This window comes from Odontesthes bonariensis, chromosome 8 (genome assembly GCF_027942865.1).
Source record: "Odontesthes bonariensis isolate fOdoBon6 chromosome 8, fOdoBon6.hap1, whole genome shotgun sequence".
NCBI classification, from domain to species: domain Eukaryota; kingdom Metazoa; phylum Chordata; class Actinopteri; order Atheriniformes; family Atherinopsidae; genus Odontesthes; species Odontesthes bonariensis.
Window position 1 is genome coordinate 20,719,188 of NC_134513.1, and position 16,160 is coordinate 20,735,347.

The 16,160-nt window shown below is 40.4% G+C and overlaps 1 long non-coding RNA gene across 2 annotated transcripts; it reads left to right on the forward strand.

Moving 5' to 3' along the window:
* The first annotated feature begins 14,128 nt into the window (after positions 1 to 14,128).
* LOC142385840 (uncharacterized) lies at positions 14,129 to 15,080 on the forward strand. Of its 2 annotated transcripts, XR_012770238.1 has the most exons (3): positions 14,138 to 14,182; positions 14,522 to 14,729; positions 14,858 to 15,080. It is a non-coding gene; the product is annotated as an uncharacterized LOC142385840 (long non-coding RNA). The 2 variants fall into 2 exon arrangements; XR_012770237.1 differs by having other exon boundaries at positions 14,129 to 14,729.
* The last annotated feature ends 1,080 nt before the right edge of the window (positions 15,081 to 16,160 follow it).

Below are 16,160 nucleotides of genomic sequence, written 5' to 3' on the forward strand. Positions count from 1 at the left end.
GAAAGAAACTGTTTTTCAGTCTTTTTGTCCTGGTTTTAATGGCCCTGTACCATCTGCCCGATTAGCTGTGGCTCGAACAGGAAATGTCCCGGGTGGAATGAGTCCTTCAGAATGGTGTTGGCTCTCCTGAGGCAGTAAGAGCCATGAAGGTCCTCCAGTGTGGGTAGAGGACACCCAATGACCTTCTCAGCCATTTTGGTGACCTTGGATGGGGGTGCAGTCTGAGGTGTAGAGGGTGAAAAGTAGGGGGCTCAGCACGCAGCCTTGAGGGGAACCGGTGCTGAGTGTGAGGGGTGCGGAGGTATGGGGGCCAATCCTGACTATCTGTGGATGCTCTGACAGAAAGTCCTTAATCCAGAGGCATGTGGATTGAGGCAGTCCGAGGTTCAGCAGTTTCCTCACGAGACTGTGGGGAAGGATGGTGTTGAATGCTGAACTATAATCCACAAAGAGAAGACGGGCGTAATTTCCTTGTTTCTCCAGTGCGTTCACAGCGCCCTCTGGCAAACTGGTATGAGTATGAGCCAGGTTGTCATGAAAGTCTTTATGTGACTCCTAACCAATTCTCTAATGGTGCTTTTATGCTACATGTACTCAAGGTGCAATATGCAGGTGACTGTTAGAGACTGGGTCATTACCATTTATTGTTATGAATTCCATGGCTGTTTTGCTGTAATTGTAATATCACCCAAACACTGAATGTTTTTATCATCTCTGAGATCATAATCTAGCAAAATCTAGCATAATTGAAGTTCTGTACAAATCCAGTTGATGGTGTATGTGAACATTTGATTATTAAGCCAGTACATCATCAGCCTAAAGTATGACCTCACAGTACAAATGGGAAGCTTTATGAGTTTTTATATTGTATATATATATTATATTGTCAGAATGCGCAGGATCAGGTAGTAATGACTAGAAACCTAACAAAGTTTCCACTCGGTGAAAGTCATTTATCTATGTTAAACACTGGAAAGGGTACATGTGTATATCCTTTAGAGTAATGGACTCAAGATTATCGACTGCAACCTAATCTCCACATAGTAAAAAAACTGCAAAGGCAGACACATCATGAGGCAGACTGACCCCATATTCACCTCTAGTTATTGGTTTCCCGGCGGAGCTGATATTTGTGTGTGTGTCTGGGTGTGCTGGACTGAGATTATAGCTATTGTTGCTTGGAAGAACAGCAGCTATCCCGGCCATCGAAAAAATAAAGCAGCAAAGTTATCTATTAATACATTTTGTTAGGTAGTATTGTTTGGTTAAGTGGAACGGGATGATGGATCACTCTGGCCCATTTTGTCACAGCACCACTCCCTCGTCTTTAGAAATAAACTGTGCCACACTGAGATGTGTAACTGTTGCTTTTGGGAGTGGTTCCACTTTCCAGACTAGATTATGATAATGTAATTTACTTTTGTAGTCCTTCCCAGTGCTTTAAAAGTTAATGGAGGGCTCATTAAGCAAGACAAACAAAACACACACAAGCCGGATTATATAAGCACATGAATTCAATACTACTGTTTCAAGGAACAGTGTAGTAATGGAAAATTGAATACATAACTCATCACCGAACAGAGACTGTACTGAAAATGCCACTTTATTTCAACACTGTCATTTCAGGTGTGGGATTGAGTTTGGACAACCGTACAATGACCCCTGTGAAAGCCTAGACAGGGCAGCTACAAAGTCACAAAACAGGAATAGGTTTTTCTCCCAAAAAAGTTTCTCAGAAACTTTTGTATAGATTGCTGTTAAAGGGGATAGAGAATCAAAATCATCTTTTTCACGTTTTTGGTGTTAGTTCTGAGTCTCCCCGCTGTGGGGAGTACACACACGCTGAGAAGGTGATCGGCTGCAGCTAGCCTCCCATCTATCCATGACCTGCACGTCTCCAGGACTATGGGGCGAGCAGGTTGGATCACAGCTGACCCTTCTCTATTTGCACTGCTCCCCTCGGGCAGGAGGCTTCGGTCCATTCGGACCAGAACCTCCCGTCACAAAAACAGTTTTTTCCCCCTTGCAGTTGGACTAATGAACACTTCATAATCACCTCATAACCTGCCCCAGTCACTTTACCATCATTAAAATTGCACTAATGAAGCTGCACTGTTGTTGCTCTGTATATTGGATACTGTGCATTGTTGTACACACCTTGTACATTTTATATTCATATATTTTTATTCTTTATTTTTTGTTATTATATCCTATGTTACATGTTTGCACCTTATGCCGCAGCAAATTCCTAGTTAGTGAACACTGTTCACTAACAATGGCAATAAAACGAATTCTGATTCTGATGAGCTTTCTTTTCAGTCAGTGTATTACTCTATAGCTCTGTTTTCAGTGAGAGCAAGGGCAGCCAATCAAGCAACGGCAACCGAATAGCGCCAACACCTACCTGCATTTCATAATGAGGTTGCTAGATAAGCTCTGAAACGACGCCAATAAGGGTAAACGACGCATTCTAAACCCAGCATAGTAACATAGCTGTTTCAGAGAGCCTTTTAGGGAGGTTCTGAGCGATTACAGACCCAACCAATTTTTTTTGGGCTACATATCACATCACAGAACAAGGATTAATGCTCCATTCAACCATTCTCTATCACCTTTAAATTAGGCACAAAAATTGTTGATCTCAAAAGGATATATTTTAAGGACAGTGCAGAGCAACCACGTGAACCGCATTTGTGGTTTTGAGTGGAATATTTAAAATTAATTCAAGTAATTTTTTTAAATAAAGATTTTGTATAACATTTCTTATTTAATCATAAATTTTCCCTCAGCCATTCAGATCAAAATTGGTATGGAACCAATACTTAAAGCGATGCCTAGGTTCTCTGTGTTTTGTGCTGCCTAGTACTGTTAGCATGCTAACACTGATAGCTCGCTAACATGCAACATGAGTTAAATACAACAAACATTAACATTTTGGACTCTCATAGCTAATCTATTGTATCCATGGAGACTTACACGCAAAAGAAAAAAGTAATAGACACAGGAAATTACAGTATGGCAGGAAATATGCAGGATTTGCTGCTGGATTCTTGCGAAATCTGTTAGATGACAATCATAAGAGAATCTTTCCAGCATATATTATCGATATAGTTTCCTTCACTGGTAGCTACGTAAGCACAGGTAGCATTGTTAATCCTATTGGTGGAAATTTGCTGTTGATGGCTTCCTGTTCTCCAAATAGTTTCTACAGAGGACTTCCCAGATGGGTCTGTGTCATGATTGAAGAACCAAATTGACTCATGGTTAGTACAAGTCTAAATTCTTACGTTTATTTCACAGACACTCGATCATACCAGACTGGAACTGTTAAGGCTCTCTTAGGCCCCAAGAAAGGATTTAATGAATCTAAAATTAATCTTATTTCAACAAAGAATATATTTTTAAATGATTTTCCCCAAGAATTAAAGCCTTTAAATGAGTCCATTTAGTTTCTGCAGGAGCATGAAGTTTTAGTAAAAAAGTCCAATCTGATTTGCAGCACTGTGATGCTAGGGAAGACAATGGTATGGTCATATCTGTGATTGGTGTGCTTGCTATACAATAATAGATGATAGCACAATAGCAGTTAAGGAAGAGATTTATTTGAAGAGACATTTCTCATCATGTCTTTACCCAAGTCAGAAAATATATGAAAAAGCTCCACCTGCTGTGATGAATCCAAAAACTAGCCTGAAAACAGCGCTGGCCTAAATGCTTCAGTAAGTTCTAAGTAGAGAATGGCTCAGAAGATGAGCAAGTTAGCTTCTTAGGGTGGTAGCCTCCATAGATAGTGAGGAGGGACATTGTTACCAATATTAGCTGTGCTGCGATCAAAATTAAGTTTTAATTGAGTGTTATAGGTAACTTCCACAAAAGACCCACACAAAAGCTGAATTTAGTGCATAAAATCAAGACTTTTTAAAAACCTTTCAACTCCACCAGCTAGAATAATTTGTGACTCCAGTTCAAATCTAATATCAATTATCTCTTAACAATGTCACTACACCTTTGTGATTAACTTAATGTATTTATAATTAAGTTTGCTTAGTGTGTTTGGTTGTTATGTACCCCAGTATGTTGGCAGGATCGGGCACCTGAGTGCATGGAACAACTTGTGTGATGGTCAAATTATCGGTCAGGAGGATTTTGATTTCAGTTTAGTACTTCTTAACTGAACTCTCACTATGGCCATAATTATCATTTTCAAGAGGTTAGATTGACCCATTTTTGTTATTGGACAACTATATGGGATGACCTTAGCAAAGTTTGTTGTTTTTCTTTTCTGACTAAAGGATCAAGCATCAAAGAGCCAAGGTTTGGGAGTCACATTTTGCCATTATAGTACACAGAAAATCTATCAGCATTGGGAACAATATATATCTATAGAGCCTCATTAGAGGTCTCTGCCACCTCTAAACTCAGCTGATCCACTACGAGCATCTGGACTTCAAGGTGTCTTATTCCTAATAGATTTAGTTCCATCCTTTCAATCTCTCCTGACTGTCCAATCATGGCAAGATGACTGGAAATCTTACAAATATTACAAAGATAAAGTATGTATATCAGGTAAGAAACATTATTTTGCTGCAGATGTTGAAGCAAGAGCCAGACAAATAGGAGGAAGTGAAACATTTTTTGAATGAGTATTGACAGCACATTTAAAAATGAAAAGGGAAACAAGTCCATGTAAACCAAATCTGTGTTACAAAGAGTGTTAGTGATGCCCGATTAGACAAAAATGCTTTTGTTTTTTTCAGACAGTTTTTTTTCAACTATGAAATGGTTATTACATCGTTTTACTGTATCACAAACGTCTGTTTTTGATTTACATTCAGAACTCCCTTTTGCCATTATGTGCTAAATCTGCTGTTGGTAATTGCCAAGTACTTTGGCTTTTTTTCTAATAAAAAAAAAAACTAAACAAAAAACAAATTGCTAAAAGTAAAAGTATACAAACGTTGTTTTCTAATTTACTAATACACAACAGACCCTAGCTTTATGATCTTCAGTTTTACTTCAGGATGTAATTTCCCTTATTTTCATTGGAAAGGTTTGAACTTTTACAACTACTTCTTAAATCGGCTTTGAAAATGTTGCTGCCAGTTAAGCATTGTCTTCCATAATTTTCAAAATCTGCTTTTCTTATAAACTTCTAAGCCAGTGTGGAATCACATTTTCATTCTCTCTCATTTTATTTTCCTCTTTCAGCCAAATATCATGAAACTCCATTTTACTAATACAAACCTGTTCTTTTGAGTTTTATTTATTTAACAAAACAAATTGTTAAAGTTTTATGTAACAGCTGAGTAATATTATATCCTGGCTTAGGTGCAAACCAAGCAGCTTTTTAGTGTTTGGGGGGTAACTGTGTAAATCAACACTGGCTGCATAGGCAAACTGCTCTGCTGCATGAAATCTGCTGAGACATAGAACTCGACTGCCAACGAGACTGGAGGACCATAAAATCCGGCATTAGACATGGTTGATTAAAGATTTTACTGCTTAACTGCTACTTCAGCTCCCACTTAAAAAGAGATGCACAGAAAAAGTCTGAATGGCAATGTGGTTACACTGGTAGCCAGTAAGGACACAATTCTGTTGGGTTGTTTAATACTCACCCGAAAGGATGAAGCCTGATGAATCACAACTGGTCTTCAGAGCAAATCCAGCTTCTGTTAAGCTTGTTCTGTGTCAGTCTGCTTTACCTAGGATAATAATTGCCTTCTTGCTGGTACAAATGTGTTTCATGGCCTAAGAGGTATGTCAGTATTTACTGAAACCATCCTCTTACCAGGGTCAGGATTAGGGTCAACATTGTCTAAATTTGTCACAGCTCATGTGAGCCAACACAAGGTGGACTCTGAAGCTGAACACCAGAGACAGTTTTCGTGAGTGAAAAGGGTTTATTTAGAAAGGAATGATGTTCGAGCAGGGGGTGTCACGGAAGCAATCCAGGTTGGGTCGTAAGAATCTGAGAGAGAGGAGAGGTAGGTTAATCCTTGCTTGGTTATATTTTTGAAGAATGCCAAGTGTGTCCACTAAGAAGAGTCATTTAGATACTCCTTACTTGTTGAGTTGGAGGTTTCATTCTTGGGGGGAGGCACTGGCTGTGGTGAGGAGGAACTGAGCCATCAGAGGGTGAGCAGCAGATAACTTGTGAAAGTGAGTTCTCCCAGTTGCATCCACAGGTATTGACACAAGGGAAACAGACTGGGCTGAACTACTGATTGGAATCAGCATCAGGTTCCACGGAGGAAACTGAGGAACAAAGGAGACACAGGTAAGTCAATCACTCAACACAGTGTGCGGGGTAGCCACAAGAGAGACCTAGTTACCACATGGAGGACATTGACCATCTGGCGAAGACTGGCTGCTCCTGCTGGTCCTTAAAAAGGACTCGCACAGGTGTGCATGCGGGCGTGCATCATCCAAACTCCGCCCTGGAAAGCTTCCGCAGCCTGCTGAGCCCTGACCTAAGCCTCAGATATCAAAACAACACCAGTGCCAGGCATAATCATGACAGTTGACGATGAGCGAGTTTCTTAGATACAGACTTAAGAGGAATGTCTTTGGAAAAGAGCCATACTTTCTGGCCTGGGTACTGTGGGGCTAGGGTTCTCTGCTGGTCGGCTAGATTGCAATTTCTCTGGAGAGTCTCCCTGGTTTGGATCTTTGTAGGTCGTGCTGGATGGAGGGAACTTCTAAATCCTCCTCAATGGTGGGAAATAAGGGTGGCTGTTAACCCGGATAGAACTCAAAAGGTGAAAGTCTGGTGGCAGAGGTAGTGAGTGAATTATGTGCATATACAATCGAGGGAAGCTGTTGACTCCAGGAGGACGGATTATCTGCGGTGACACAATGGAGGGTGTCTTCCAACTCCTGATTGAGCCTCTGTGTTGGTCGTCTGTTGGTTTGGGGATGATATCTGGAACTCAAACATACTCTGGCACCCAGGGCTGTGCAGAAGGTCTTCCATACTTTGGAAATGAAATGGTTCAGAGAGGAGATGCCGTGGAGTCTGAAAACATAAAGAGGGTAGCAGTTTCAGTAGCTGTGGGCAGTTTCTCAAAAGCTATGAAGGAGGCTATAATGGAGAGAATGGTGGTCTTTTCTTGGAAAGGGGTTAGAGCAGTAACGAAGTCTACTTAAATGTGAGACCAGGGATTTCTAAAGTTTGTAATAGCCCAGAAGGGGGTCTACATCTACTCTTATTGTAATAAGAGTAGATGTAGAGCAAGTTATCAAGGCGAACTCTCTGGCATCTCCGTCTAATGAAGGCTACAAGAAATAGCGTTTAAGAAAATAAATGGTTGTATGGATACCTGGGTGGCAGGTGAACCTAGCGGTGTGTGCCCAATGGAGAACAGTGGAATGGACCGTTGAGGGAACATATTGACAGTCGGGTGGGCCTGTTGGGTTCAGACTGCAGGGCCCACTGGGTGTGCTCCTAAATTTCCTCGGTAATGCTTTCAATGGTGCAGGTAGGTGCCAGAGGTTTTTTTATCTGAAGAGGACTGTCGAGAGACAGTCATGAGACATCAGGTTTAACATTGCGAGGGCCAGGACGGTAGGTAATTGAAAAGTTGAACCGACCAAAGAACAACAACCAGTGGGCCTGACACAAGTTTAATCTTTTTGCGTTCTGTCAATCGATTGGGTTCTTGTGGTGCACAGGAAGTCTCTGAGAGACTTAACCAAGGCTTGGAAAACTACCGAAGCGTTTGTGAGGCCGAACGTCATGACAAGGTATTCAAAATGAGCCAGAGAAGTGTTAAATGTCGTTTTTCACTCGTCTCCTTCCTTGATGCAGCCAGGTATGACAAAATTCCTATTCAATTAAATCAGGCTCAGTTTATTTATATAGCGCCACATCACAATAAATGTAATCTCAAGGCACTTCAAAGACACAGTCCAATTCAAGCCTGCAAGGCAAGGCAAGTTTATTTGTAGAGCACAATTCCTACACAAAGCAATTCAAAACGCTTTACAGCTACATAAAATCATAAAAGGCAAATAAAAACCTTTCATGAAACATAAAAATAATAATTAATTAATTAAATTAAAAGCAAAGAGTGCAGATAAAATACTTTCAGTTGTCATATGCACAGCTAAATAGAACTGTTTTCAGCCTGGATTTAAACAGGATTCCTCCCTAAAAGTAGCTCTACTCTTGCTGACCTCTTGCTGCAAAGCTTGCAGTTAAGTTTTGCAACAACAAATCAACCCTGAAACGTCAGAACTTTCAAGGCAGTTCACTGTTAGTCAAAAGCACAAAGTTGTGAGTCAAATAAAAAAAAAAAAAACTTCTTTACAAAAGCAAATCCTCATAGTATGGCGATGCCGTTAAAAGCAACTAATCTCTCAAAAGGAATTTCACGGTTTTAAAAGCTGGTATGTCTGGGCCAAAGCATTAAATTGGCTTAACTGCTGTTTCCAGAAAGGTGGAAAATGCTTAAGAAAACTGAAGTAATTCAACACCAAGCTCAACCAATGATAAAATACAAGTGTGTGGTAGATAAGCTGCTCTCAGTTGGAGTTATAAGTGTTTCTGCCTCATCAACAGAATAGACAAAGCATGCAGCTGCACCAAAGAAATGCTTAGCTTCTTCTCATGGCTGATTGAAATAAGAAGATAACGTTTAACTAAGACATATTGTGCATGTGCAGCATGTACTTTGGCTCTCAATGAGCCAGAGACACATGTATGGCGATGAGGGTTTGTTTGTTTGAAGGGAGGGATTTGAATTGTCTTAGCAACTGCTAATGGGAAGAATTCAGCCACTTCTAAAAGTTATGTCATTTCTCATGCTACTCCTGATCTTATTGATTCATTAAAAATAAGTGTATGTTGTCTTTACTGATGTGATTAAGTAAAGAGCAATGTTTGGTTTTTATTCACCATTTAAGCAACATTACCAAAGATGGTAAAACCTTGCCCTGGAGCACCTGGGGGTAGAGATAGCGCAGTTGCTGACTTTGCTTTCCAGCCCCGCTCTGTGGGAAATCCCAGACAAACCAGGCTGATCCATGGAGGCCCCACCTCGCAATTTACAGGACTTGAAGGATCTACTGCTGACGTCTTGGTACTAGATAACACAGCACACCTTCTGGGCTGTAGTGTAGTCCATACCTCAATAGGACTGTTTTGGCGGCAAAAGGGGAACCAACACAAAACTAGGCAGATTTTGTCATAATGTTATGTCTGAATGGTGTATTCTCCTGGTTTTCCTTTGCTCCTTGCCAGATCATTGTTATCCTGTGGTTCAATCGATCTCATTTCCCTGTTTTTACACTGTCAGTCTTTCAGTCAGGCAATTCCATTGTTTCACTTGGTTGTGTTTATTACATCAGAACCTCTCTGCTTTTCTTTACCCCCTCCATCTGTAGTCCTGATTTTGGGTCATTTTAGTCCTTTTGGTTTTTCACCAAGCATCCTGAGAATCATAATGTGGCCAGTTTTGTTATCACACTCCCATTCAGTACCAAGTTTTGATTATGACGTCGTTCCCACCCTGTACAAACTTATGGCAACACTTCAAAAAGTTATCTACAGATGTTACTACATCAGCTTGTGAGAAGACAACATTTTAGATCATTTGGAGGTATGCAAGGCTTTAATAGACCTTCCCATTTTTATTATTCTTTTTTTTTACACATTGTACTTTTTGCACGTTGCTGTAAGTCACAACATTTCCTTTAACATGTTTCAGATGTATTTTATAATGTAGGCCTAATAGATATTGTATCTTATACTGCTAGAGCAATTTTCCTTCTTCCTACTTCATGCTTTCCGTACATCTAATTTTATCTTCTGCTTAAACAGAACATGTTATACATGACAGCTATGTAGTGCTTACATGGTGCTCACGCCAAGTTTAGACTTGGGGAAACCCTGCGTGAGAAGCAGGGTGTTGGTAGAAGAGATTAACTAACCAAATAAAGTTTGAAAAGATATCTGACAGTATGACATGGAAAACTTTCTGCAGAGGCAAAGACTTCGGCCTAGCCAACCCCTTTCAGGAGTAATGTCAGAGAAAAAAATAAAGGTGACTGGGAGTTCCCTGTGCCTTTGAAAAGTAACCTGAGGCATTGGAAGGTAGAAGAACAGTGCAAAGAAAATAAACTCGGAAAAAGCACTAGAGATTATCTCTTATTAAAACACTGCAGAAAAAACAAAATGACAGATAATAATCCACAAAAAAGACATTCTGGCTCAATTAAAGTGTAAATACTTGTGAATACTTGTTTGCTAAGTCCCCACGTGATATATGTGTCCATTACATTCCTAAATTACACACACACCCATAGAGGTTTGGATTCTGTAAAGTTATGGTGATTATTTTTTACCTGCAGCACAAAAACCAGGTCATGAGCAAATGTCTGGTATTTGTTAACAGTCCACACTTAATCCACATTTAAACAATTACTGTACTGCTTACTGCTTCTACTATGATACAGGATATGGAAAACCCTTAGCATATGGCTATCTATCAAATGGAGAATCCCTTTTCAGGATTCTGGTATATAAAGTGAATCAGCCTGAATCCTTATAGCATAATACCCTTTCTTGATGTTGTCCTTTCCTTTAATTTCCCATGTGCTTTCCCATAGCTGGAATATTCTCCTATGAAAATCAGTTTTATTTATATAGCGCCAAATACAACAAATGTCATCTCAAGGCACTTAGATAATAAAGTCCAATTCAAGCCAATTGGAATTCAATTCATTGTAATCATAATTATTTTCAAAATAATCCAATTCATTCATAGAGAGCCAATTCAAAAACAATTTCCTAGCTAAGGAAACCAAAAGATTGCACCGAAACTTGTCTTCAGTCCAATCTCCCGGCCTGAGCGGCGTGCCTGAGGCGACTGTGGAAAGGAACGACTCCCTTTGAACAGGAAGAAACCTCTGGCAGAACCAGACTCAGGGAGGGTGGCCATTCGCCTCCACCAGCTGGGGTTTGAGAGGACAGAAAAGTGGGGAAAAAAACACTTTAACACCATTTAAAGGATATCTGTTGGAACAGGGAAACACGAGTTAATGACCACAATAATGTCACATGTACATTATGGGACACAAATGGGACACCCCCCTCAAACAGCTGAAAAGTCCACCGTTTTCACAGATTCTTTTTCCGTAAACAGAAGCGACACGCACTTTAGTGATTTCTAATATACCATTTTTATTCAACAATTAGCGGATACGCTACAAAAAAAGACATGCTTTTTAAACATTGTTACACCCCTTACACAGGCTGTGCCACAGCTAGGTGCTGAGCCGACTCACAAAAAAGACCCAAGAGCAGATGCAGAACATTGGGTGATTTAGATTTAGAAGAGAGTTTATTTACAGGTCCGTGGTGTTGGAAGCCAGACGGAGGATCCTGTTAATGTGGAACTCAGAGAGGAGGGAGACGGTTAGTGAGGAGCCGATAAGGTAATTTGTCCAGACAAAGGTAATGATCAGTTCTTAGAATCAGAATCAGAATCAGAAAAGGTTTTATTGCCAAGTAATTTGTACATCACGAGGAATTTGGCCTGGTCTGTTTGGTGCCATAAGAACGAGACAAAAAATATAATAATAATAGAATAAAGTAATAATAAATGTAGGGGGAATACTGGCTGTGGTGATGAGTCGGTGGCTGGGCAAGCAGCCAGGTAGGGGAAACAGGAATCCAACAATGAATGCTAAGTCCTTAGCATGGGAATCCAGATTGAGGAGAATTGACGATCCAGCAACACATTGGTGAAGTGAGACAATCTGGCAAAGGTTGGTTGCTCCTGCAGCTACTTAAGACTTGATGTCTTGATGAGGACAAACGAGGAACAGATGTGAAGGCAGGAGCGATCCAGATCTGCTCATCCCCACCAAAGGCCCAGAAACCACAACGACAACACAGCCAAGTCGTGACAGGCAGCTCAAATCCTTTCCCACTGCCACATAATCACAGAAGCGGAACTGTGTCCAGTAACTTGGATCGTGGATAACACTGTATGTTACTATAACATTAAGGGAAGATTACATGAATACACTGTAACTTATTGCTGTGTGGGGTATTGGCATCATTTTACGGTTTTCTATGGCATATCAGAGCAATTTAGGAATCAAAAACACCTTTGGTTCCTCAGAAATGTCATTGAATGAGTTTTTAGTATTTATAATAAAATGTAAACAATTATCTTTTAGTTAGCCACATGTATAACATAGGTGATTCATTAAAGTTTCTGTTTATATTGCATTGATATGCTTAGATCATATAAAAGCTGTGATCACTTTATTGAACTGTGTGGAAATTTCCTGCAAAACGTTTAAAGTCTCTATTATCGTCATTGGAAAGGCTATCTAACCAAATCTCTTCATCCTACCCCTCTATCCCAGAACGAATAATGAGGCTAAATGGTGGATTCAAAGGGTGAATCAGGACAAACGAACACAAGTAGCCTATTTTTTAAAAACATATTTCCCTCCTTTGCCTCTTCAAAAATAGAAAAAGAGAGTTTAGTTGTATAGTGTGGACAGTGCACACACTCTCTTTTGACAGGACTGACAGGTGATCTCACAATGGATGAAGCAGCCATCATTAGACAAGGAAGAGAGGACCCAAATGCTGTAATATTCTGCAAAGACTTGTACGAGACATGGAGGCAGGTAGCTAAGTGTGCAGTCAAGTAATATGAACCACATGTTAAATATTTCTTCATGTGTTGAAAAAATCAGTTTATGTAAAAAAAACAAAACAACACTTGTGCACTTGCATGTTAGAATTTTTTATGTCCACCCTCTTTTTTTAAATGTGACAAACGAATGTCACAGGAAACAGTGATCCAATAAAGTATAAAAATATCTGGTTGCATCACACTGGTTAAGTCTAACAACTGCTGCCCTCAATAGATTTTTGTTTTTGAGTTGAATGTTTTTTTTTTGTTTGTTTTAAGGTGTGACCAAAACGTTTGTTGGAATTACTTTCAACGTAGCCATATCACACTTCTGTGTGATCTGTGCCAGTTGCAACAAAACCAGCTCCAGAAACGGATACAACAAGCCCAGGCCCTGATATGGTTGATTCATCTGTCAAAAACTTTTTTTTTTTAATACTAATGCGGCCGGTAACTACTTTGAATCATGCAATTCAGCCTCCGTCTTCTGTGAACTGAATGATGCAATGTCACTCACTGTTTTTCATTTTCACAGCTCTGAGGCTTTTTCTGTCATCGGCTGCACATTTATTTTGGCTTCCAACGGCAATTTCTTTCTCATCAGAAGCTCTCACACTCATGCACTTGATATATCTATTTCCTATGCTTTCACCCTCAATTAGCTTTTATTGTTTTTTTATGGAAAAGCTGTTTTTCTGGTCATAAGCGGAGGGCAAATGGGTTATGGGTGGTTTAATACCCAGAATGAACAGAGTGGGATTGTTTTTCTGACTTAAGTTTTGATTTCCCTTGACCCGTATTTCTATTTTCACTTCTGTGTTCTAGATTGGATCAGTGGGTTGTGACATTGTCAGAAAACTGCTGATAGTAGTGTTATTTGTATTTGTAACCATAACCAAGAAGTATTATTGCCTAAACCCAATCATCATGTGACAAAAGGGTTGTCTTGCACACACGTCACCAAGGCAACCCACAAAATTGTGTAAGTTAATGTGACAGTGGCAATGTAATATAGGGTGCCACCAGGAACATTATTCAGAATTAGCTAACACTAACTTAAAAATGTGTACTACACACTGGTGAAAGGCACTTAGATAAACTAGTGAAAACCTTTCATATAAACGTGTGAAAACCTTGTGTATAAGAGTATTTCAGTTGTATATATGAGAGCATTTCATTAAAGGGGAACCTTGGTTTTTTCAACATTAAGCCTCTTTTCTGAGTCGTCTCCAATGTTTTAGAACCCCCCTCACCTCTTTTTTTAATTTTACTGCTGTCTCCAGTATTTGCCTAATTTTGATTCTTCTCAACCTGCTTCAGAATGGCAAGTCATGCGCATGTCTTAGGCCCAATCCCAATTCACCCCTTGGCCCTACCCCTTACCCCTTCCCCTCCGTTTTGCGCGTTCACGTGAAGAGGTAGTGTTGTCCCAATACTCTTCCAAAGCCCTACCCCTTAGCCCTACCCCTCCGTTGTAGCCCTTCAAACGGAGGGCTTCGGCCAGGCAGACTCCGTTTGAAGGGGTATGATATATTTCCCAGAGTACAACGCGACTACCGGGAGATCGCGAGTCTTTTTAATCGTTTTAGGTTGTGATAACTGGTGTATTGTGTGAGTTTAACATGGTGGCAATGTGTAGTTGTTTTCTGCTATAAACGCACATGGGAAAAGTCGCTATTTTACATGAGTAATCGGTCAATGCATGTGAAGGTGCTGCGAAAGAGTTGTCGTTTTTTATATCGTAACACGAGTATTTACAAGCAATGTAGTTGGTTAACCATAGAGAAGTTCCTTTTTTAGTGACATGAGCGTCATTTCGCTATCTATTATCACAAGTATTCATATACGTGACTGATTCACAGGGACTCAAGCACAAACAGAGCCTGATCAGGTTTAGCGCCGAAAACGAAGATCTGTTTCTAAAGTCATCCCCATCCCCAAAAAGAAGTAGGAAGTCCAATCCCATAATGGATTACCTGATACAGGAGAGCCTGAAGGAGCAGAAGCGCCACGAGCAGAAAACGGAGCGCTTTTTAGCTCTGTTTGAGCGCATGATAGACAAACTTTACGGTGAGTTGATGCGCCATGCACCTATTGTACACACAGCCACCACTACCGCATTCTGAAACACCTTTTTAAATTTTTTACAATGGATGAAAGCGCATGCTATAATGTCATGTCGTGTCTTGTTCCACCAGAACATCACTGAGCCCATGCAGCACCTCCGATGTGCCCTCCGCTGTTCCTGCTCCGGTCATCTCGTTCTCGATGATTGCACTGTTGCCCGTTTATGTTCATATTGTTTATATTCATACTGTTTATTGTCCATATTTTCACCACACACTTTAAGCTGTTATTTCTGAAAATGAGCTGCCTTACCAGTCTGTAATGTGAGCCTAATAAAATAAATTAAGGACAAAAGGTTTGCAAAGGTTTGAGCATGATTATCACATCAACATCATATTAACGACTGGAACGGATATTGGTATGAAGAGATTTATTATACAAGGGATAACAAAAGAAATTGGGGTAAACGTTGTGGTCCAATAATTTGTAGGATGACCCGTCTGCTGGAAAGAAAAACATGGAAAGATCAGGCTTTCATCCTCCCAAACCAACACATTGATAGCACACACAATGCAGTGCATTTATTTATGTCATCAAATCTGAACCTGGTACAAAGAAAACCGCTTCAAAAACGCATGAGCTGCATGTTTATCCCAAACGGAACGAGGCGAGTAACAAAGGCTAAACGTTAGCTTATGCTTTCAGCTAGGTTAGCCAGGTTAGGATACTACTACAATCAATAAATCAGCAAATCCAACGAGACAAGCAAATTGTTTCTATATTACACGAGATCACAAATGTACAGTTAGAAGCACTTTCAAACACAAACACACGTTATCATATTCACACGCCGGCTCTGGAAGCTACCAGCTGCTCACTCACAAGCGTTATTTGCATTAATTTCTCATTCTACATACCGTAACAAGATCCAGCAATGCTCCCAGATGTCGAAGACGCCTTCGCCTGATGGCACTCCGTCGATTCGACGCAGATATTTCTAAAGATATCCGAATAGCCCAGGACAGCGCGAACACCACAGCACCGGTCATGTTTGTTTACTTCTGGCTAAAGCTGTCGCTTTTGGTTACGTAACAACTGACGGCGCGGACTTATTACGTTCGTGAGTGTGAAGTGCTGTCCCAATTCGAAGGGGTGACATTCTTAGCCCTACGCCTACCCCTCCGTTTGAAGGGGCGAGGGGTAGGGGCGAGGGGTAGGCGAAGGGGTAGAAAATAGAATTGGGATTGGGCCTTAAAAGGTCCGTAAAAGCAAAATAAACATCCGTTTTCAAAATAATCAACTCACCGGAGTGGTTACTGGTGTGCACTGGTAATCCATATCAAATTTCGTTGCGAAAAGTTGCTTCTGTCGTGTTTTATTTGACATTTTGTACTGGATGTTCGTTGATATTACTCCGCCACCGCTAAGAAAATA